General features: G+C 39.7%; 1 long non-coding RNA gene and 1 pseudogene across 1 annotated transcript in view; both read left to right on the top strand.

Moving 5' to 3' along the window:
- The window catches only part of LOC142871938 (uncharacterized), a 44,279-nt gene extending 19,416 nt beyond the window's left edge, over positions 1 to 24,863 (top strand). Inside the window, exons 2-3 of the long non-coding RNA XR_012920181.1 lie at positions 6,540 to 6,746; positions 24,500 to 24,863. This is a non-coding gene — a long non-coding RNA (uncharacterized LOC142871938). The remainder of the gene's footprint in view (positions 1 to 6,539; positions 6,747 to 24,499) is intronic.
- On the top strand, positions 292 to 1,002 carry LOC105880102 (protein C1orf43 homolog pseudogene; annotated as a pseudogene).
- Positions 24,864 to 25,237: the final 374 nt, after the last annotated feature.

The following is a 25,237-nucleotide window of genomic DNA, read 5'->3' on the forward strand; positions in this document are numbered from 1 at the left end:
TTTGCAAAACTGCCAGGTGGAGATTTTTTTTTCTTTAGAAGAGAATCTGGGTTTTGCTGGAAGCAGCAAAAATTTTCTTGCCCTCAGAATATCTGGGTTTAATCCCCCATCTGCCATGTTTTCAGGCTGGATCTGTCTTGATCTTCCCCCATAAGGAAATGGCCAGGGAGCTCCAGGAAACCCAGGCTTCCTCGCTTCTGGGAAGCCACGGTGGTCGAGGCAGGGCAGGGCGGTAAATCCGAACACAAGATAGGGAGGTGTTCTGCAGTAATTGGCTCTCCCTGGGTGAATGTCATGCTGCTGATGGCCTGCGAAAGCCTGGTGTTTGTACTACCATTTATTTTTGTGAAGAGGCAAATCATGCACTTTGCAATGAAATCTAGAAGAGGACCTCACGTCCTTATGCGACACAATGCCCCCAAAGACTTGAAAGAGGAGATTGATATTCAACTATCCAGGGTTCAGGATATCAAGTATGAACCCCAGTTCCTTGCAAATGATGATGCTAGACTGCTATAGCTGGAAACCCAGGGAAATCAAAATTGCTACAGCTATCTGTGCAAGATGAAAGCTCTGGGTGTCATTCATGTCTCTGAGATCCCATTTCATGCTGAAGGCCGGCATCCTTGCTCCCTAATGGGCAAGGTTTCCACTCCTACCTGCTACATCTGCAAAACACTATTACTCCTTTCAAGGGTGTGTGCAAGGCCCTCTTGATACCCTGCTGGATGGCTATCGGACGGCCTGCTGTGGGGCAGGGGTCTTGGCCACAGTGAATGCCTGTGCTATCAGGAGGCCCTGAGCGACCTGGCCACCATGGTCAAAGCACGGAGGGGGAGCTCTCAGTCAGCAGCCAAAGACCTAACTCAGTCCCCTGAGGTCTCCCCAGCAACCATCCAGGTGACCTGCCTCCCCTCCAGTCAGAAGGGTAAACGTGCCAAGCACTTCCTTGTACTGAAGAGCTTTAAGGACGACTGTAGCACCTTGGAGAGTACTCTGTGATGGCACTGAGGGGCTCTGTCGATTGAGCCAGATGGTTGCGGTGTGCAAGACAGGCTTCTTGCCGGGCAACCCTGAGGACATCTGGCTCAGCAGGCCCGGACTGCATCAGCTGAAGCTCCCATTGTGTCCAGAGTTCTTAGAGCTTGTGCCTAGATTGTCATTCCCAACCCTTTTAGAACACTGGCTAAGACTTTATTTTCAGCCAATAGCAATTTTTCTGGATTTGAATTCAGATGTTATTCTCAATATTTCCGTCAAAGCCTCCTTAAAGATCTTCACTTGGTCTTAGCCACAGTTTGCGTGCCCTATTCCAGGCTTTTTAATCCCATAGATGTGAGTCTGGTGTTTTCTATATTTACCGCTTTCTTCAAGGTTAAATAGAAACTTTTTGGGTTGAGGGCATCTCAGAGTTGATTGCTGGAAAAGGCAGATGGAAACTGGTGGGGAGATGGGGTGAGGAAGTGGGTAGTATGTGGAACAACAACATGCCCTGGGCTCCACTTACACCAAGATGTGTTGAAACATTAACACAGTTGTCCTTATGTGCAAGGACCTCTCCTTCCATTTTCATTCCATACTCTGTTGTGAATAAAAGAGAATGTTCTGACACCTGGCATGATCTATGCTAGGCTTTGAGATAATGGAATGGAATGGTTTCCCCAAATAATCCAATGCAATGGTCTAACTTATAAATTAGTTATTTAACAAAATGAACTATTAAAAAATTTTTAAAAAAGAATATCTGGGTTTCGAACTCAGCTCACTGTTAGATTTGAGCAAGGTATCAATTCACTTGGCTTTAGTTGTTCCGTATGTAAAATCAACAGGTCCCAAACAGCTGAGCCATCCTATGATTCCCATTGGACATCATCATGTAATCACTTATTCTGATAAATCCAGGTTCAAGTGAAGATTGTGCTACAACCTGTCTCTTTATTGTCAATGTCTTTCCTCTCAAGATCATTTATTAAAATATTTTAGCTTGCTCAAGATAGTGGCCTTTGATAAACCTATAAAATAATTATTCCTCTTATAATCAAGTGTGCTAATGAGCAGACATCTTTTAGCTAGCAAAGTAGCCTACACATGGTTAGTTCTTAATATACATTTGCCACATGTACTTAAGAGTATAATCTATACATTCTTCTCATCAGTTTTGTCTTCCCAATTGTTTAAAAACATCAAATGAAAATGTGTGGTATATTTTCTCTTTCTTAACCATCTCTCATGAATACAAAATTTTAACTAGGTAGAAATCATGAATTGTAGGCATATTCATGGAGCATTTCTCAAAATCACTTACAAGTTATATCATATCCTTGTAGCATACAGCCACTCAAATGTAGTAATATATTACCTTTAATAGTAGTAGTATTCTTATTACAAAATTTAGGTATGTTAATATTGACAAGATAGTTCAAAATCCTAGAATGAAAATAAGACAGATGTAGAAGTATCTTTTTGTGCTTGCTTTTGCCATTTGATTGAAACTACAGTAGAATGATTCAAGGATTCAAGGGATATTTCTAACACTGTAAGCTATAACTTTGCACAGTTGATCTTAACCTTGGCTTTCTTATCTATAAAATGGCCATCATGCCCTCCTATCCAGCTCACAGTTTGGTATGTGGATGGTGGAAAAAATCCATACACCCCACACTTGACAATTCTAATATTAGTGCTGATGGCACAACAGCTTGGTTCATTTGTTCCAGCTAGCTTCATGGCTCTGAGAAACAGCTTGGGAATGGCATTGAACCACTGAAAGTTGTTCTGTTGTTATGGTGCTCGAGGTGGACGTGGTTTCAGTGATTTTCAGGGAGTGGTGAGAGAGCTGAAAGTTCACTAAAATATATCTGACCGTGATTTGTTGTAAAACCATGGAGCTTCTGTGGACTTGCAAAAGGGAGATAATTTGCGGAGACTTAGTTGAGTCAGGTCTGTGCTTCTAATAGTGGATCTCTGGGTTGTTTACAGAAACATATGCCTAAAATGAGTTCACCCTCTTCAGCAGCCAGGACTAATGCCTCCTCGGAGCAGGTCTGAGCTGTTTTTTAGGGGCATGGCATGGACAAGCTGTTGAGAAATGCGGCCTGGTGTGCATAAGATTCCCAGCATGGGTAATTAGGGCTGATGGTCCAGTTTCTAGAACTATCCAAAATTACAGAGGCGGCTCATGTGAGGTCTGGACTTGCCTGGCTCTGCCATCCTTGTTTTCTATCTCTCTAGTAAGGGGCTGGCGGAGACGCTTGCCAAGACAAGCACATGGAGAGAGACCAACTTACCTTAGTAGATGGCAGATCAGAAACAGAAACTCAGTCGCCTGAATTTTAATCTAATGTATTTCCCAACCACGTTTGGGGAGAGTAAATAAGCCATTACTATTTTAATCATTTGCCTATGAAATATTTCTGGCTCTCCAGCTGGAGACAGGATGCCTTAAAACAGGGCCCTCTGTCATATGCTCTGGTTTGTGAGCCATCTGTGACCACAGACTCATTTTGGGGGCTTCTAGTGTGGCTTCCTTTGATTTACAGACTCTTACATGAAGGTTCCTAAGGAACAATCTGTTAAAACACTTGGAATATTCCAGGCCTCATCTTCCTAATCTCTAATATGTCACCTCTCACAAAATTGATTTAGTTTTTCAACTATGAAAATATAAGAAGTCGATGCTTATGATTACTAGAAATCATCTTTCTTGAAAGTTCTTACTTTTTTCTTCTGAGTAGTTCAAGAATAAATGCATGCCCTAAAATCCTTAATAACAAGTACTGAGATACTACCCTTCTTCTCCCCACAATCGTGCATCTGCTTCTTCATACAATTGTCAATGGTTGAGGGAAGAGTCACTTGACTTTATAATCTTTTATTAAAAAAAAAGCATAAAAGAATTGCTGCCATTAATGACAAATCCCATCCCTTAAAGGAATGGAAATATGGGCAAGATACATCAAGAAGTGGGGAAGAAATGGATCCCTTCACATTCCCAAGTTCAAAAGGATGCATGTGGAGTGGAACCACATAAGATCAGGTAAGAAGGGATTTTAGAAACCATTTATCCCCAACTCCTTGTTTTATACTTAAGAAGGCAGTTTGGCCCATGTCAGAATGCCCTTTGTGGCCAATGTAGAACCAAAAGATAGATTTCCTATCTCTCTCCATTAAACCATACCGCCGTTTTTTAAAATCCAGGTAAGTCAGTGATATTCTACAAGAAAATCTGCATTCTGTTCCACCTTTCTGTTAATAGCATTCCATCATGGCCTCTGTGTCACAAGATAGAAAGAATAAAGGGAAGACAAAACAAGGGAAATATTTGAGTTATCAGGGAGTGGCTACTTTTTCATTGCAGTGAGTATAAAGGTAAAATATAGGGTGTCACATGAAGTCAGGAAACATAGGATACACTCATTTTTCAACAGTATGTCAGCTATATTTTTGAACAACATTTTCCATTTGTATTTCTTCAACTTCCAGACTCCTTAAAAAGCTTAATGAGTATATTAAGTTACCTGTGCTTCCAGGATTTTTAGACAGTCAGTAATGTTTTATAAGATTTGTGGGTTTTTTCCCAGGTTTTCAACTAGGCCCATTATTTTAAATCTAGAGTAAATCCACTTCACCTGAAAGCATATTGAGCACATTACTGGAAAATGTAACTAACATATTGTTTAAAGAAATTTATTCTGTTTCCTGACTTTGTAGATCCTTATAGAATGGTGACTGGAAAACAAAGAGCAAAAATTACTTGTTAAGAAATGCAGTAAGGCCGGGCGCAGTGGCTCACGCCTGTAATCCTAGCACTCTGGGAGGCCGAGGCAGGCAGATCGTTTGAATTCAGGAGTTCAAGACCAGTCTGAGCAAGAGCAAGACCCCATCTCTACTATAAATAGAAAGAAATTAATTGGCCAACTAATATATATAGAAAAAATTAGCCGGGCATGGTGGCGCATGCCTGTAGTCCCAGCTACTCGGGAGGCTGAGGCAGGAGGATTGCTTGAGCCCAGGAGTTTGAGGTTGCTGTGAGCTAGGCTGATGCCACAGCACTCACTCTAGCCTGGTCAACAAAGCGAGACTCTGTCTCAAAAAAATAAAAAGAAAGAAAGAAATGCAGTAGATGAATAATATAACCTGGTTGAGACAATTGTCTAAGGCCTTTTTGAAAGATGCTTAATGTATAAGTCTACAGTCTGATAGTCCTCAACTATTTAATTCTTAAAAATCACCAACCTCATTTTTCAGAGTGTCTTGTTTTGATGACTAACGCCAGAGCATGAGCTCCCCAAGGGCAGGGCACGAGTCTCGTCTGCTCACTGGTAATTCCCCACACTTGGAAATGTGCCTGGTGTACAGAAAGCATTCAATGCATATTTTTTTATTGGTACTAATTTATGGGCTACATGTGTAATTCTGTTACATACATGTTAATAGATTGTGTAGTGATTTAGTCAGGGCTTTTAGAGTGCCCGTCACCTGAATAATGTACATTGTACTCATTCAGTAATTTCTCATCATCCAGCCTCCCTCCCACTCTCAATAAATATTTTTAAATAAATGCTGCCATACAAGGAAAGAGGATTAACTGGATTTAGCTCACTAGACAATCCAGCAACTCATCTGAACATTACTGGTTGAGCAAAATCCTCAGTGCTTCTTGCTCAAGGTTGGGTTGCATAATCAGAATCTCTCTGACCATGTAAATTATCTGGGGATTATATTACATATGTCAGTTTAACAATGACACCTCAGTGAGTTATCTTGGGAATCCATCATCTTCTGTATGTCTAAGGAAAGACAGCACATTTTGACAAGAGAACCACCATTCATGATTTCATGACATAATTGACACAATTGCAGCACTTACAATAAGTTGTTCTTGCTTCTGGTTAGATCTTGCCATGTTCAGCGTAGTTTTTATGAAGAGGACATAAGCCGTGAAGAACAACTGCATCATAATTCTATAAAGTATGTTAGCATAGTTCTTTTTAGAGAAACACATCCTCATTATAAGTATGTTATTGTGCATATATATTCCTAATGTAAAATCCTAATTCTAAGAGATGACTCTTTTCTTTGGTGGAGTGGAAGCAAGGCGCTAAGGAATCTAAGTGATTCGCAGAGAAACTAAGAAAGTGGAAGACATCAGGACTTAAGATGAGGCTAGACTAGCCAAGCTTTGGGTTTCTGTGTACCAAAAACCACTGCTCTGCAGTTAGAGGTGGACACTCCAGCTGCCTGACATACTTTTTGGAAGAGCCTAGGTTGGAGGGAGTGAGAGGCAAGCAGGGAGAACACCAGAATAACGGGTAAAGAGGAAAAGCTGTGTTCACTTGAAACAAAGTGGTGTATAGACAGCAGAAGAGCTAGCACCAGAGGCCGGGGCAGAAAACCCAGGCAACTTGACTGTAAAAGGCCCACCCAACAACGGCTGCAAGGCAGCTCACTGAGTCTTAAGAAAAGGGAATTTTGTGCTAAATCAATCTCTTTGCTGCATGAACTAGAATTATTTTACTTAGCAATATCTGCTTTTCAAGGTATGGGCCCTGGAATCAAACAGCCATTGTTCTCATCCCAAGCTTCACCACCTACCAGCAATGGGACTTTGAGCAAGGAATAACTCTCTCCAGGCCTCACGTCTCCCTCCAGCCTCCACATCTCCAAAATGGAGAAAATAGTCTCTCTTCTCATGTCTGTGGACACCTTTGCCTGGGATCTGACACACAGGAAAATGTCGATAAGTGGTAACTGTTATTTTTCATCTTTCGTACGCAGGGGTTGAATTGTTTTTTTGATATATATATATATTTTTTTTTCTCTTGGTATTTTAGTCAAGTTCTTTGGGTTCCAACCGAGAGTGCTAATGTGGAGTAAGAAAACATGATATTGTCATTGCTTGGGCTTGGAAGAGAGCAGCCAGAGCCAGGAGTCCTAGCAGAGTAGCTACAGGTGCAGTAACTGCACAGATGCAGAAAGGCCAAGGAAAGAAGCTTGGGAACCTGGGGCAGTCATTCCCCTCTTTATTGCATGGTCTGCATCTGATGTTCTTTTCTTTTCTGGTGCAAGATTGTGTATTTTGTTCATTCATATGCTTAGTTATTCATTCCGTTCAATACAAATGCCAGACATTGTGTAAAACATAGACAGAGGACACAGAAAATGACTGAGATCTCAACTTTTCTTAAATACACAGTTCCTGTAGAGCAGTCATCCCCAACCTTTTTGACAGCAGCAACCGGTTTCATGGAAGACAGTTTTTCCACTGATTGGGGGCAGGGATGGTTTCGGGATGATTCAAGTGCATTACATTTATTGTGCAGTCAAACCTCTGTGCTAATGATAATCTCTATTTACAGCCACTCCCCAGCACTAGCATCACCGCCTCAGCTCCACCTCAGATCATCAGACATTAGATTCTCATAATGAGCGAGCAACCTAGATCCCTTGCATGTGCAGTTTATAATAGGGTTCTTGCTCCTATGGGAATCTAGAGCCCTGGCTGATCTGACAGAAGGCGGAGCTCAGGCTGCAACACCAGTTATGGGGAGCAGCTGTAAATACATAAGAAGCTTTGCTTGTTCACTCACCTCCTGTTGTGTGGCCCTATTCCCACCAGGCCATGGACCAGCCAGTACTGGTCAGTGGCCCGGGATTTGGGAACCGAAGCTGTAGAGGATCAGACAAGCAAATTGACAAATGCAAGATTGGATGGTGAAGGGGAAGGGCTTAAGGAAATGTTCCCATGCAAGTTAATTTCTGATAAAAGAACACTGGTTTTGGTGTCAATAAGCATGTAAATATGGTAGAATATTTTTAATGACATTATGTACCACAATACTTATTTATTCTTTTACAAACAAGCCAATAAAAATAAATAATTATAGGAGAGTTTATTTTACTTTATGAGCAAAGGTGTTTTACATATGCTGGAAATCACTTTGATTTCTGGAAAAAGAAGGAATTTTCTGATTATTCTACACTGAATCTTTTTTTTCCTATTTCAAGTTATTATAAAAATTCATTGTTGTCACAGATCAGAAACACCCATCCTCTTGTACTTTCAAGATATTCTAAAGTCAAGAAAAATAGTTTCACCATCTAAGCTATACATTCCATGAAAAAGACTCACTGCTAAACAGCAAGATCGTCCAAAAAAATTTTGCCTGTAGAAAGTGGGCAAAAATGTTAACTTTTTTTTCTAATTTTCCATTTATTATTGCTATTTAGTCGCAGAAAAAATTAATACTCTCCAAGAAATTTATTTTAGCATATGTCATATATAGATATGATTTTATATGAAGAGAAATCATCACAGAAGAAATAGGGTACCTTTACAAGGAAATAAAGGAAAGGCAATAAAGGAATTCTTCAATATAAAGACTTCATTATTTGATTCTTTTTCCAAAATACAAAACCTTAACATTAGAAGCAAAGAGAAAAAATGGCAAAGAAGAAAACAATAAAACAGAAGATCAAGGATAAGGAATTGTTCTATGTAGATGCATTGCATACATAGTATTTATATATATATATATATATATAGGCTGAATTATAATAAAAATACTTATGTATTATAGTCAATTCTCAGAGTTAGAAATAGCAATTTCCAATCATGCATGATTGGACTACCATTTTCTCAGTCTTCAATTACATGACAAATTAAAGCTACGTAGCAGTCACTTCTGGTCATCAGTATCATGACAAATGCTTGATAAGATATAATTTTTCTCCTTGTTCACTTGTAAATATTGGTGCCTTTTTGTAATGTTCTACAAGTTCTTCCATGGTGCTGAATTTACGCTGTCCAATGCAGTAGACAGTCTCTTTTAGCTGGACTTTAAAATGCTTGTTTTTCCTTGTGCTTTTAGTGATACTGAGAAATCGTTTGGCGAAGATTCACTATCACGAATGAGGAAATCCCCCTCATGCCCTCTTTCATTTAATGCCATTTCTGCTTGATGCCTGGTGACTTTGCCATAATACCAAGGATTGCCAGCAAACTTCCCAGTGAGTGATGGCCTAATGTAATCACACATTTTTATAGTCCCTTTAAAATCAGGGAAATAGATGCATTTATTCTTATGTCTAGCTCTTCTCCTGTCATCTTCTACTTCCTGACTCTGTCTTGGAGCCAAGCAGCCCAAGTCTCTGTCTCTGCCGATTCCTACATTTTCTGGCCTTGCTCCAAACCACGGTGATTTTGCATCTGCAAAGCCATCATTACAGAGCCAGCTGAGAGAAGAGCAAAGTAGACATTTATAAACACCAAAGCCATCACATTCTATCCTAAGATGAAGCCAAACCAATTGAAGCATCTTGCCAGAAAAGGAAATATAGTCTAAGACAGGAATAAGTAAACCTCAAAGGAGTTAGAAGAGAACCAAACCTCATCTCATAAAAGGAACATTGGCACAGGCCTCCCCAGATATGAAAACCAAAGAGCTATTCCTCCCTGTCTTTATATGACAGCACTAAAGGACAGGAAAGACAGATTTATGGATCAGAGGCGTCTGTCAAGAGCCTCGCCTTTCTCGTGAAGTTACATGTCTAGCACATCAGCCTGATAGATTGATGGTACTTTTATTCCCCATACTGGCTTTCTTCCCTGTAAGGAGATTGTACATCCCAGCTTACTTCTGGGTGACTTGCAGTGCCTCTCTGTGGGCGGAGTATCCTTCTCTGCCCTATTGTCAGTCTTGGCCATATGACTTGTCTGGGCCAATGAAATGTTAAGCAGAGGTGACAGTGCACCAGTTTTAAGGAAACTCTTTGATGCATGACACTTTCCAGGCGATTCTCTGTTTTTCCCTCTGCTGCAAAAGTAACATGTCCCAACTATAAAGAAAAGACACTTGGAGCAGAATTGTAGCAACCAGTACACAACCGTCACCATGTAATGCAAGTGGAAAATGAAAATTTGTTGGTGTGAGCCCCAGAGATTTGGGGACTGTGTATTATCATAACTAAGCTGACTTACACATGTGATAACACAAAGCAGTACCACAACTGCCTTAGAATAAGTGTCTCATCTCTAAGGGCATCCCATTCCATTCCATTCCATAAGGGACTTGGATTTTATTCTAAAGATGAGCTAAAAGAGATTAATTAGGATTGGTTCAAGCCCTATGTCATCTGTAGTCAGAAGGTGCCAGGGATAAAAGAAAATTTTTCCCATCCTGCAAGAGTTGGGTTGCTATAAGGTAAGCCAGACTTATCCTGGAGGTCATCTGTTCCATGATTCTGGAAGTGGCCATGAAACAGATCTGCCCTGAAGAAGTGGGTCACAGAAGAGGTTTATATTGGCCCTGCTACAACCCATTTCTTGGACTACATAGCAGTTTAATTTGTCCTCCATTCCTGGAGTCCAGGGAATAAACACACACAGTCAGGGCTATTAGAGAGTCACGAAACAGAAAGTGCTTCCTTTGGCTCATAGTTCTGCAACTGCCTTTATGACCCCACCTCTTCCTTTTAATTTGTTTGTTTATGGTTCTTTGACAACTCTACTGCTAAGCCAGTAGCCTTGGGATGTAATTAAAAATACTTTAAAACTCAAAGCTAGCATGTTTTTCAAATCACTTAAAAGCATTTAAAAATATCTAGAGAAGCCAAGAGCAACCAAAGTCCCAACCACCGGGACAGGGCCACAGGAACTCCACAGGGCTTGGCACACTGAGTCTTGCCAGAGCCAGCGGGGAGGGGACAAGAACTGCACGATTCAGAAAATGAGTTGGAAGGCAGGGAAGCATGGCTAAGCCAAGGAGATTTGTTCCTAGAATGCTGCTGCCTAATCCAGGAAGGACAGACAGGGCTGGGAAGCAGACCTCAAGCACAGCCGTGGGAGGAACGCCCCATTCCTTGGCAAGCGTCGCTGTGACGGTGGGGCCCGGGGCTCCTAAGCACAGCCAGCGACACGCTGACTGGCACCATCGGAGATGGTTTCTACTGTTTCTGGAGTGTGTTACTCTTCAAAGATGTAGCAGCAAAAATGATTCACTCTTTGGCTAGACTTACCCTCTGGGCCTTGGAGAGTCTAGGAGAGGATGGGGAGAAGGAACTTACTTAGCAATCAAAGCTCAACGGGAGCAAAAGGACTGTCCAACAAGAACATCCTGTCGCGGAGCAGCCACAGGCCGGAACAGGCTGGAAAGGATGCTAGAGCTCCTGACAGAGCAGTGCTCTTCTTTTAAGGTTGAGGAAACTGAGCCCAGAGAGGCAAAATGATCCATCTAAGGCCACGCAGTCAGTGAGAGCATGGCAGAGGCAGGGCTTGGGGCCAAAATTCCTGGCTGCTGGTGAAAGCCCTTCCTTAGTCTCTACACTAGCCTACTCTGAAATCAACATAAGGGCTTTGCAAGAGCCTCTGACATCAAGTTCAGGTCAGCAGGTAGAAGGTGTGCCTGCAACAGGAAGGGCTTCTGAATCTGAAACACTGTTGTGATTGACAATTGATCAGCCCAAGACACTGATTTTTCTACCAAAAGTTTTCAAACAGAATAGGGGTATAAAACACTCTTGTAGAGACGTTATCTGCATGTAGGGGTAGAAATAATCAAGCATGTGATGTCCAAATCATCAAAACTTCATATTTGAGAATTCCACAAGTCAACCATCATTGTTTGTGGAACAGATTCTCTTTAATGATAATTTCATAATCTATAAGTAAAATGCATCACAGTCCACTTGGAGCTGGGGTAGGGAAGGCAGGGGAATGAAACGGAAGGGGCCCAGAGAGGAAGGAAGAGGAGGGAAGTGCATTACAAAAACACTTACTGATAAGTAATGAAAACAACTTGCCTAGGGTGAATGCAGCTAGCTTAAGTTTTCCTATGAGAAAAAGAGTAAAGGACTCATTTAAAGTGCTTGCAGGTAGACTGAAAGTTTTTTTTAAGACTCTGGATTGACATGAAGATCTTAGAAATATACAGAAAATGCCAATGTCTATAGATCTTCCTCACCCTTGCCAGTTGCTTTGCTTTCATTTCCTCCCAAATCAGACGCTAAGTACCCATTCAGCAAAGTAGAATGCATGACATCAGCAACAGACATCTTCAACCACCAGAAAAGCGACTTCATTTTATTCTACAGATATTGTCAGGCCCCAGTGGAAGACGCTCTTTCCTCTATACCTGGGTTGCATTTGGGCTTCACATTAGGATGAACTTCTCCATGGGGTGGGGAACCTGTGGCCTTCTAGGTCCTTAAGTGCAGCCTTTTGACTAAATCCAATTTTTACAGAACGGATACTTTAATTAAAAGGGGTGCAGCAGAGACAGATGAAGCTTTTCTTGCCTCCTTTGGTGCTGAAAAAAGAATAATCTTGAAATCAAAAGTCCACAGGTTCTCCACCCCTAGGACTGCCCATCATCAGATCTGTTATTGCTACTTGGGGCAGACTCTGACTAGTTTCTCTTGGCATAAACCACACAATCACCATGACCTCAAAATAGCTAAGGCTAACTAACCGGTGACAACACTCAACCAACTGTGTGAGCTAAGGGGTTTCAAAAATCCTGAAGCACCTAGTTGCTTCTGAAAATGATTCTATCACCTGGCTATCTGATAGGGACAAAAACAAGCCTGAAAATTAAGAGAGAATGAGGAACTAGATACGCAGTGTGATTCCATGTCACTTGGGCTCTTCTGCAAAGTAAAGGCAAAGCAGACACAAGAAAGCACTTGAGCTCATACTCATTTTGCTGGAAAATTCTTTGGGACTCCTGCCAGCCTCCCACCCCTACCTGGAGCCCCAACCCCAGACCCTAAACTTGATCCTTGAAGCAATTAACCCCCCCTTTTTATGAAAGGAAAATTGTTAAGTGGATTGATTTTAAACTTCGCACAATATTGCATTACGTATCAGGGCAACATTCGTATTAGCATTGATATTAGGATGGAAATTTGGTCTTTGCCAGAGTTGTGACTTTATAGCCAACTCTCGATCGCATGGCATGGTAGGAGTCAGAGGGAGAACATAGCTCACACATAATCGAAAAGCCTTTTCTAGCCTATGGTTTCAAAATCACCTCCCCAAGAAAGGTAAGCAAAGCTGACGTCAGAGAAACCAAGGTGGCCAGTTTGAGTTTCATTTCCCTCCACTCAAGAATAATGATGAAACACCACAAAAATACTGCTTCGAAAACCACCTGGATTCCCCAGGTTCTTTTAGATTACCTCACGGGGAATAACAGAGAGGATAAATTTAAAACTCTACAAGTTTGGCTTTTTTGTTTGTTTGTCTGTTGCCAGTTAAGACCTCAGGTACATGTGTGCTACAGACTGGATTGTGTTCATGCATCCTCCCCCAAATTTGTTTGTTGAATTCCGAACCTCCAGTACCTCGGAATGTTACTATTTTGAGAGATAAGGCGTTTAAAGAGGTAATTAAGGTAAAATGAGGTTATTAGGGTGAGTCCTAATCCAATCTGACTGATGTCCTTATAAGAAGAAGAAATTAGAACACCGACACACGCAGAGGGAAGACCGTGTGAAGTCACAGGGAATGGATAACCAACTGCAAGCCAAGGACAGAAACCTCAGAAGTCAGCCCTTGCTGACATCTTAACCTCAGACTTGTAGCCTCCAGAATTGTGAGAAAAGAGATTTTTGTCGTCTGAGTCACCTAGTCTGTGGCACATTGTTCTGGCAGCCCTAGCAAATTAATACAGTGTGTTAACTTTTCCACGGTTTCAGTACATATTAAAAATTCACCACTAGGGAGTCACTTAAAAACAGTATAATCTGACTCTGACTCTGACTGCTTTGTTACTGCCCACATTTCATCAGAGCCGTGTCAGAACAACTGAAGTCGTGACACAGCCAGCCTGTCTGGATGTTTGGGCTGTCAGATCTGTAACACTTGATCCAACTCTGTGGACATCAACATTTACACTTTATTACTGTCATCTCCACTTTATAGATGTGAAAAATGAGGCTTTGAAAAGGCTAAAAAAACCTGTTCAAGTTGTGAAACCGGAGAAGGGAAGGGCTAGGATTAGAACCTGGATGGGCTTGAGTCACAAGTTGCGCTCTTAATATTTATGGGGCACTGTGCCTCCCCGGGCAGGGAGGAGAGAGGCTGTGATACATCCTGAGCTTTCATGACTAACAGGTTGAATCACTGGCAGAGACAGAGCAGATCCCAAAGTCTTGTTTTGAGGGGAAAGATAATGAATTGGAGGTTAGACCTGTTAACTTTAACAGAGAGCCCTAATACAGAGCTGGGAGAGGCAGGGCAGGGCCAGGGTGGGGAACCAGGACTTCTCCCCATAAGGCCTGGAAGCAGACAAGATCTCTAAATGGAAAATTATAAAGCAAGAAAAGAAATTACAAAGACTTCATGGGATAGGGGCACAATTAAGATGAGAATGAGGGAGAGGCAGCTGTGAAGAAACCAAGGACAGCATAACCAGAAAACACAGCATCCTGGGGTTCAAGGGTAAAATAATTTTAGGATGTAAAGACCCAGAATAGCCAACTGCTGGCTTATGCTGTTAGCAAATTGAAATAAATGTTACATTGAGGGCAGGCAGTTGGTTTGACTCAAACTTACTCAATTTTTCACTGTTGAGATATTTTAGGCACTGTACAATAAACACTAACACTTTCAAAAAAACCTTTTTAATTCTCTGTGTTCACTTAAATATGAAAAAGATTGTAAAATACCAGTAATAGAAACATGTTATTGACATTGCAAGTCATCATAATGATCTGAATGTGAAAGAATACTGTAAAATCACTTCTTAGATTCAGAAAAATATTTAAGGGCTCTCACACATTTATTATTTTTTTAATTAAATTCTAGCTACTTAATATAGAATATTTGAGTTGAAAAGGGCATCCAAGTATATTGGCATGGTAAATCATCATACCAAATATATAGGCAGGAATTGTCTCTATAACATGCCTAACAGATGGTTACTCATCTCTATTAATTATAGAAAGTTCTTAATACAGAGTTTAAAACTGCCTTCCTATAACTTCAATTAGAATTCTTCCCCTGGGACAGTATAAAACCAGCCTGGAGAAAGAAGAAAGAAAGAAAGAAAGAAAGAAAGAAAGAAAGAAAGAAAGAAAGAAAGAAAGAAAGAAAGAAAGAAAGAAAGAAAGAAAGAAAGAAAGAAAGAAAGAAAGAAAGAAAGAAAGAAAGAAAGAAAGAAAGAAAGAAAGAAGGGAGGGAGGGAGGGAGGGAGGGAGGGAGGGAGGGAGGGAGGGAGGGAGGGAGGGAGGGAGGGAGGGAAGGAAAGAAAGAATAGAAAGAAAGAAAGAAATTTAGCCTATCTCTCATTAATCTTCTCTTTTGCACACTCCTAATTCTTCCATTGGACTTCCTATGAACATGCTTTTCAGACCCTCCTTGTTGAGTCATCATTGTGTGCACTCCAAGTTAACCACTGATCCTTAAAATGTGACAGACAGATTTTAATACAATATTCCAGCAATGTCCTGGCCATTTTTAGTTGTTATTCAACAAACAGTAACTAAGAATCTACAGAAGAGGGTGGAGCAAGATTGCCAAATAGAAACCTCCAGTGGTTGTTCCTCTGCATAGACACCAAATTCAACAAACATCTGTAAGGCTGGTGGCAAGGGACCCCTCTCCTCCCTAGATCAAAAAGAAAAGGCTCACAAGACCAGACCCACCAAGGACAACTGCCAGGCCCCACTGAAAACAACAACGCCTGGATGTCCACCCAGATAAGAAAGTTTTCCATTCCTGGATTCCGCAAATACCGCCAGCCCCTCCTATTTCTCAATAACCACCAAACATCACAATGGAAAATCCCCAGCTTTTCACGCCAAAAGTCTCCAGTCCACCCCAAACAGTATAAAGGCCCCCACCCCCTCCAAATGGACGAGACTTCTCGCCCCCCACCTTGGGACCCAGAAACCCCACCCGGGAGCGCTCAATAAAGTCACGTTATTTGGCCTCTCTCTCTCTCTCTCTTTCTCTCTCTCTCTCTCTCTGCTTCTTTTGCCACCAGAAAACTTTATACTGTCCACACAAGAAAGCACCTTCAGAAGAACCAAAAATCAAGTGAGCAATCATAGTATCTGGCTTTAACATTATATCAAGGAAAGAGGCACTGAAGAGGGCAGAAAAGAGAGTCCTGCATTGCCTACGCCAGTCCTTCCCCATCCCTGGGCTATGCTGTGCCAGCATGCTGGGTGGAGAGAGAACCTGTGTGCCTGGGGGACAGAGTGAAGCGATTATGGGACTTCACCACTGAAACTCAGGGCCGCCTTGCCACAGGGGATCATAGCACAGGGCGGAATTCTACCAGTGCCCACTGAGGGAGCACTTAGATCAGCCTAGCCAGAGGGAAATCCTCTGCCCAGCAGTAGAAACCCAACTTACAGCTAGCCTCACCACTGTTTGACAAAAGTGGCCTAGGGCCCAAAATAAATTCATAAGGCAATCAAGCCACAAAGACTGCAGTCCTTGGGCAAGTTCTGCAGCTGTGCTGGCTCAGAACCAGTGGACTTGGGGTGCATATGACTCAGCGAGACACCAGCGGCAGCAGCCAAACCAGTGTCTATGTCATCCCTCCCCCAACTCCAGGTGGTGCAGCTCAGGGAAAGTCTTCTTCTGCTTGGGGGAAAGGAAAGGGAAGAGTTCAGAGCAACTGTTTTGCAACTTGGGTACCAGCTTAGTCACAGTAAAATAAAGTACCAAACAGACTCCTCAAGCCCCTACTTCTAGGCCTTAGTTCCTGGATGGCATTTCTAGACTCACCTTGTGCCAGAAGAAAGCCCACTGCCCTGGGAAAGGATCCAGTCCTGGCAGGATTCCTGCTGCACTGGGAAGAACCCAGTACTGGCAGGATTCAGCACCTGCTGACTAAAGAGACCTTGGGCTTGAAATAAACATCAGAGGCAGCCAGGCAGCAGTCATGACAGGCTTTGGGTCAGACTGGGCTGGCTTCAGGTATGACTTGGCACAGTGTTAGCTGTAGTGACCACAAAGAAGTGTCCATACCACTCCTTCCCCAACTCAAGCAGCCCAGCACAGAGAGTGAGGGAAGAGAGTGAGAGACTTTGCCTGGTAATCCAGTATCATACCCAAGTCCACAAAGGTGGTACCACCAGGAGTGTGCAAAAGTCATGGTGTTACTGGGCATGGGGCACTTGCAGTGCTGATATGGCTACAGCTGCAGTGACCAATGATTTAGATCACAGCGCTCAATTCCCTTTGAATACCTAAAAAGTCTTCTCAAGAAGGATGGGTTCACATTTGATCCAGCAATCCCATTGCTGGGCATCTACTCAAAAGATCCAATGACACTCTACAAAAAAGACACCTGCACTCGAATGTTTATAGCAGCACAATTCATAATTGCAAGGCTGTGGAAACAGCCCAAGTGTCCATCAATCCAAGAATGGATTAATAAAATGTGGTATATGTACACCATGGAGTACTATTCAGCTCTAAGAAACAATGGTGACATAGCACATCTTATATTTTCCTGGTTAGAGCTGGAACCCATACTACTAAGTGAAGTATCCCAAGAATGGAAAAACAAGTACCAGATATATTCTCCAGCAAATTGGTATTAACTGAGCAGCACCTAAGTGGTCACATAGGTACTACAGTAATAGGATATTGGGCAGGTGGTGGGGGAGGGGGGTGGGTATATACATACATAATGAGTGAGATGTGCACCATCTGGGGGATGGTCATGCTGGAGACTCAGACTTATGGGGGGAGGGGGGAAATGGGCATTTATTGAAACCTTAAAATCTGTACCCCCATAATATGCCGAAATAAAAAAAAAAAGAAGGATGGGTTCAAACAAGCACAGACTGCAAAGATTAGAATAAATACCTAATTCTTCAATTCCCAGACATCAATGAACATCCAGGAAAACATGACCTCACCAAATGAACTAAATTAGGCACCAGTGACCAATCCTGGAGTGATGGAGATATGTGACCCTTCAGACAAAGAATTCAAAATAGCTGTTCTGAAGAAGCTCAGCAAACTCTAAGACAATATAGAGAAGGAATTCAGAAGCCTATCAGAGAAATTTAATAAAGAAATTGAAATAATTTAAAAAAAAACAGAAATTTGGGGTCTGAAAAATTCAATTAACAAACTGAAAAAAATGCATCAGAGTCTCTCAACAGCAGAACTGATCAAGTAGAAAAAAGAATTAGTGATCTTGAAGACAAGCTATTTGAAAATACACAGAAGAGAAAAAAGAAAAGAATGAAGCACACCAGAAAGATCTAGAAAATAGTTTCAAAAGGGCAAATCTAAGGGTTACTGGGCTTAAGAGAAGGTAGAGAGACAGAGAGTGGGATAGAAAGGTTATTAAAAAAAAATGACAGAGAACTTTCCAAACCTAAGAAAGACATCAGTATTCAGGTACAAGAAGGTAATAGAACACCAAGCAGATTTAGCAAACAAGACTACCTCAAGGCATGTAATAATCAACCTCCCAAAGGTCACAAATAAAGAAAAGGTCCTAAGGGAGGCAAGAAAAAGGAAACAAATACCATATAAAGGAGCAGACTTCTCAGTGAAAATCTTACAGGCCAGGAGAGAGTGTCATGACATATTCAAAGTGCTGAAGGAAATAAACCTTAACCCTAGCATATTGTAACCTGAAAAAATATCCTTCAAACATAGAGGAGAAATAAAGACTTTCCAAGACAAACAAAAGCTGAAGGATTTCATCAACACCAGATCTGTCCTATAAGAAATGCTAAAAGGAGTCCTTCAGTCTGAAAAGAAAGATATTAATGAACAATAACGACATATCTGAAGGTATAAAACTCACTAGTAACAGTAAGTACACAAATACTGAATACTGTATTGCTGTTATTGTGTTGTATAAACCACTTATTTCTTGAGTAGAGAGACTAAAAGAAAAACCTATCAAAAATAATAAATACAACAACTTTTTAAGAGATAGCATAAAAAGATATAAATGAAAACAAAAGTCAAAAACTGAGGGATTTGTTCCATGGAATTTGGATTCAGTTGAGGAGCTACACTCAAGGATCCAGAAGGTGATGCATACCCCAATTGCCCTGATTTGATTAATACATATTGTATGACTATGTCAAACATCATGTGTATTCTATAAACATATAAAACTATTAATATTATGTATCCATTAACAGTTAAAAATTAAAATTTAAAAAAAAAGAATCTACTAAGCACAATACACTGAGCTGAAAATTGTGGATATAAAAAGGCATAAAAACATGTTATTTAGAATTCAGATCTTCTGGGCAATAGCTGCAGTGTAAGACTATATCAGGTTTTTGGAGGCCACATGGTATATTGATCTCACAGCAAATTCGTCAGTAATTGATTCATTCATGTTCTACTTTTGTTTTCACAAAGCTGCTGTCAGAAAGGTTTTTGGAGCTTTGCATGGTGGCTTACACCTATGATCCTAGGACTTTGGGAGGCTGAGGCAGGAAGATTGCCTGGGGCCAGGAGTTCAAGAACAGCTTGACAAGAGTGAGACTCCATCTGCACAAAAAATAGAAAAATCAGCCAGGCATGGTGGCATGGGTCTGTAGTCCCAGTTACCTGGGAGGCTGACACAGGAGGATCACTTAAGCCCAGAAGTCTGGGGCATCAGTGAGCTATGATGATGCCACTGTACTCTAGCACAGGTGACAAAGTGAGACCCTGTCTCAAAAAAAAAAAAAAAAAAATCAGACCTTATATCTTATCATTGTAGAGTTTCCCTTTTAAAGCTGATAACACTAACTAACATATTTCATGCCATTTCATAGCCAGTTAGTTAACCAAACTGGTGAGATCATTTAGAACCTTTCATCATTAACTGTCAGCTTTTTAAATTGCAAATTTTACATTATAAATTTTTAAACTTGATAAATGTGGCTTCTATGTTTATGTTCAAGTCACTGACAAAAAAATTTCACAGGAAAAGTTTAAGAACAATGAACTATAGCATACCTTGAGAAATTTCCTTCCCAGTTGACCTCCCTTAATTTATACCTTTTATGTGTGATTATCCAACCACTTGAAAAGTCATCTGTAGCACCAGGCATCCTACATGCCTCTATTTTATCCATAAAATTAATAAAATAACCTTTATCTAGGAATAATATAATAATAAAGATTACCAAGGGTTCATTTGTGCAGTTTATCATTACTGCTATGGAAAGAAGAAAAAGTACAGTGCAGATATCTATCTGATAAGAAAGCAAAAGGAGGAACCAACCACAATACAACAGCAGAAACTGTCTGTAAAGAAACCACAGGGCTCAGATAGTGGGGCACACAACCAAATCATGTGCAAAAGGTCATGAGAATGCAGAAATCTTTATCTCCTTAGAAAACGCCTATGTTTCTAAGAAATATGGCTGTTCACTCCCCTAGGATATTGTGGAATAATTTAAGATGTGTGAAAGGATTAGTATATTATAGGATGCGGTAGGCACTGTACAACAATTACAGAGATAGAGGACAACCGTTTGAGTCATGGAAGATTGAAGTCTTTTTTGGACTTTTACTTAAGATATGATCATTCTTTCTGTAGACAGTTTTGAGCCTGGTCCTTATTGGTAATCAAAGCTAATTTTCATTTATATTGTTTGTTACTTTTTCTTCTCCCATGTGGATTTTGGTCCAGTGATGAGGAATGGGGAGGAAGCTTGGTTGATAAGCATACACATTGTCTGCTATTTTATTGTGATCACAGAGTCTAGGAAATCTATGGTAGAAAGAAAAGTGGAGTTTACTTTTCCTGATCTATTCATAAAAAATGTATGCTGGTCCCTACTGATTGCCATCTTCCATTCCAAGTATTCAACAACCATCTAGCTAACAAAAGATTCTGAAAAATAAATTTCTCAGATACATTTTTAAAATATTAGCATATCACCAGTCTGCTTTCATCTCTCCAGTTCCCTATAGTCTCTGACAACACATCCAGAAGACCCTTATACCCTGAGAGGTAACTTACCTAATACTGAAGGTATGACTACATTTAAGATCTCTTGACATTCTCTTACTCTCTCTTCCCAAATCCCAGTCTTGATGGTAGAGTGGGATTCAGACAGCCATTAATAATATTATCTGCCATTTATTTGGCCTGCAACTCAAAAGACTAAGACAATCTCTAAAGGGTTTTCATGGGAGTGAGGGGAAAGTGATATGTCTAGAATCACACTTTAAAAAAGAAAGAAAACTGCAGACCAATGTCTCTCATGAATATAGAGGCAGAATCCTCAACAAAATATCAGTAAATAAAATCCAGTAATACATAAAAAAGAATAATACACTATGACCAAGTGGGGTTTATACTGGAAATACAAGTCTGGGTCGATCATATAATCCACCATACTGAGAGCCTGAAAAGTTAAAAACCACATGATCATATCAATTGGTACAGAAAGGTATTTGACAAAATTCAGTACCCATTCTGCATTTAAAAAAAAAACTCCCTGAAAACTAGGAATAGAAGCAAATATCCTAAACCTAATAAAGGGTATTTGCAAAACCTTCAGATAACATCATACTTCATTATAAAAGACTGATTTCTTTCCCCTCTAAGATAAGGAATAAACCAAGGATGTGCACTCTCACCACTCCTATTCAACATCATACTGGAGGTCCTAGCTAACATGACAAGGCAAGAAACAGAAATGAGAGTCATACAGATTAGAAAGAAAGAAATAAAATTCCCTATTTGCAGATGATATAAGTGTCTACATAGAAAGTCCCAAGTTTTCTACTAAAACAAAAATCTCTTAGTTTAGCATGGAATAAATAGGTTTAGCAAGATCACATACCAGGTCACCACATAAAAATCAATTGTATTTCTATCAGCTAGCAATAAACAATTGGAAACTAAAATTAAAAACACAATACCACTTATAATAATTCAAAAAATATAAAATGCTTAGATATAAGTCTAACAAAATATGTATGGGATCTGCATGCTGAAAGCTATAAAACACTGATGAAAAAAATCGAAGAAGACCTAAATAAATGGAGGACACACTATGTTCATGGATTGAACTGTAAAGATATAAATTCTCCCCAATTAATCAATAGCTCCAATGAAATCCCAATCAAAGATCCAGCAACATTTTTGTATGTATATAGAAGCTGAGTTTAAAATGTATATGGAATTGTAAAAGAATTGGAATAGTCAAAACAATTTTGAAAAAAACAAAGTTGGAGGAATCATAATACCTGATTCTAATATGTACTATAAAGTTAATTACAATCAAGACAATGTGGTCATTAGTGAAAGTTTAGACATAATGATGGATGGATTTGAATATAGAGTCTAAAATTAGACTCTCACAAATGTGCCCAATTAATTTTGACAACCATCCAAAGGCAATTCAATGTAAAAATATATTCTTTTCAACAAATGGTATTGGAATAATTGGATGCTCATATGCAAAGGAAGAACCTCAGCCTAAACCTCACAACTTGGACAAAACTTAATCCCAAATGGATTATATATCTAAATATAAAACATACAACTATAAACTTTTAGAAGAAAACATGGAGCAAAATCTTCAGTATCAAGACTAGGAAAAATGTTCTTAGACATTACACAAAAAGCACAATTCATAAAAGAAAAAATTGGACTTCATCAAAATTAAAACTTTTACTCTGAAAAAAATACTGTTAAAAAATTAAAAGACAAGCTATTGGCTAGGAGCAAACATTTGAAAATCACATACCCAACAAAGCACTTATCCAGAATATATAAAAATCTCCCAAAATTCAACCATGGAAAATCAAACAACCCAATTTAAAATTAGGCAAGAGATTTAGACACTCCATCAAAAATAATAGGATGTCAAGTAAACATATGAAAAGATGTTCAAAATTATTTGCCATTAAATAAATACAAATTAAAATCAGGATGAAATAATACTACACACCTATCAGGTTAGCTAATATAAAAATTACTGACAATACCGAGTGTTGAGTAGCATGCACAGCAACTAGAACTCATTTATTTCTGGTGGCAATGCAAAATGATGCAGGCAACTCTGGAAAACAGTTTGGCAGTTTCTTATAAAGGTAAATATAGACTTGTCATAAGACCTGGCAATCCCATTCCTAGATATTTGCCCTAAAGAAGTGAAAAGTTATGTTCACACAAAAATTTGTGTGAACGTTTATAACTGCTATATTTATACTTACCCCAAACTATAAAGAACCCAAATGTCCTTTGGTAAGGGAATGCAAACTGTAGTTCATTCATAAAATGAAGTACCACTTAGCAATGAAAAGGGACAAACTATTGACACAAAACAACTTGGATGAATCTCAAAGACAGTATGCTAGGTAAAAAAAAAAAAAAAAAAAAGTCTCAAAAGATTATATGCTGTAATATTACATTTACATTTATCAAGAACATAAAACTAGAATTACAGAGAACAAATCAGTGGTTGTCAGGGGTTAGGAGTGAGGGGAGAGTGTGATCACAAAAGGATAGCACTAAGAAGTTGGGGGATGAGGGAATTGTGCTGTATTCTTATTGTGGCAGTGGCCACATGCATCTATACATGTGTTAAAACTCAGAACTGTACACTCAACAATAACAATCAGTTTTACTATATGTTAATTTTAAAAATGTTTCATGTTAAAATACAAAAACATACTGAAGGATATCTCATTTTTGTTTCCTTTTCTGTAAAATAGGAGATTTAAACTTATTTTATAGGATGTAATCAAATCACAGGCAAAAGTATTTTTCAATATTGTTTCTGCATTGAGTAGTCAGGCTTTCTCAGGCATAAAGTATGAGACAGATAAGTGCATGTATTTTAATTTTAAAAGATTTAACTAGAGACACAGGCTCTCAAGAGACTTGTATTTCATTGAGCCCCACTCTTTAAGATGAGTTGCTTTCACAGACTGATTGCCAAAATCTTATTCCTCAATGTCTGTTGGTTTTAGCCCAGTTGCTTTTCTTCTCCTTTTGTTTTGTTTCTATGTTATCCTTTGATTCACTTCAGCATGCCATGCTAACTCACAATGGTAACCCCACACTGATTTGCAAATTGCAGAGCTTTTCAAGTCTTTATTTGAAAATAGCCCAAATTTCAATTCTAAAATCGAGTATATAACACCATTTGTTATATACTGCACAGATCCAGTGACTGCACAGAAATGTACCAATATAGTAACTTTTTAGAAATTTCAGCTTTCCTCTAATACAGGCCATGAAAACTAACTTTTCTACTTTTCCTGATGCCTACAGACAGTATGGTCTTAGAGACTGCCTTAGTGAGTTGAGGCTGCTATTAAAAAGTGCCATAGACTGAATGGTTTATAAACAACAAAAATTTATTTCTCACAGTTGTAGAGGCTGCAAGTCCAAGATAAGGGTACCAGCTGCTCCCAAGAATCCACATCAAGCCATCAACAAAATCCTGAGAATTCTACCCTCTCACACACACACACACACACACACACACACACATCTGAAAAGAAGGAAATTTCGTATATAAGCTTATCTTTTCCCTCTTCTGACAGGGAAGGTGAAAAATAGGCAATAAAGAAAAGCAGGAGAAGCAAACAACACGGCTGATTCTTTGCCAAGGAAATAAGGTCCCTGAGATGCTCAGGAATTGAAGCCCAATGTGAATCCAAGGTCAAGGGATGGAACACACCCCAACCAGGTGGAGAGAATCCAGGTGCCTTACATTAAGAGAGCCTCAAAAGTGAAAACAGAGTCCAGCCCTGTGCATACACACATATGAGAGCACACACGTGCACACATACATACATCCCCCATGCCCTCAGCCCACGAGTTTGGTACTAAGAGTGGATCTCCTAAAGTCCACTATCTTAAAGTGAGATACCTGCTGGCCAGAATAGCAAAGACTATGGCCAACTATATGAGTGAAAGAGATTAAAAAAAAAAAAAAATAGAGGGCAAGGTAACAATGAAAAGAAACTATGGACAGTATGAAGAGAAGAAAATATAATATGTAAATAATAAATAACCTAATGAGGAAAAAACAAACAAGAAACAGATGGAAAATTTTCAGAAGAGCTTTGAGTGATAGAACAAGTTAACAACCACCACTTGAATTTGACAAAATAAGAGCAAAAAGAATATTAAAAACACCGTAATATGAAAAGGAAAAATACTATTAGAAAAAACAAAACGAGAACCAAAATAATATCACTAAAATTAAACAAGCTAAACACAAGCTAAAAACAAATAGGATCAAAAGAACAACAACAAAAAATCCATTTACTTACATT

The sequence above is a fragment of the Microcebus murinus genome, chromosome 1 (assembly GCF_040939455.1).
Source record: "Microcebus murinus isolate Inina chromosome 1, M.murinus_Inina_mat1.0, whole genome shotgun sequence".
Taxonomy (NCBI): Eukaryota; Metazoa; Chordata; class Mammalia; order Primates; family Cheirogaleidae; genus Microcebus; species Microcebus murinus.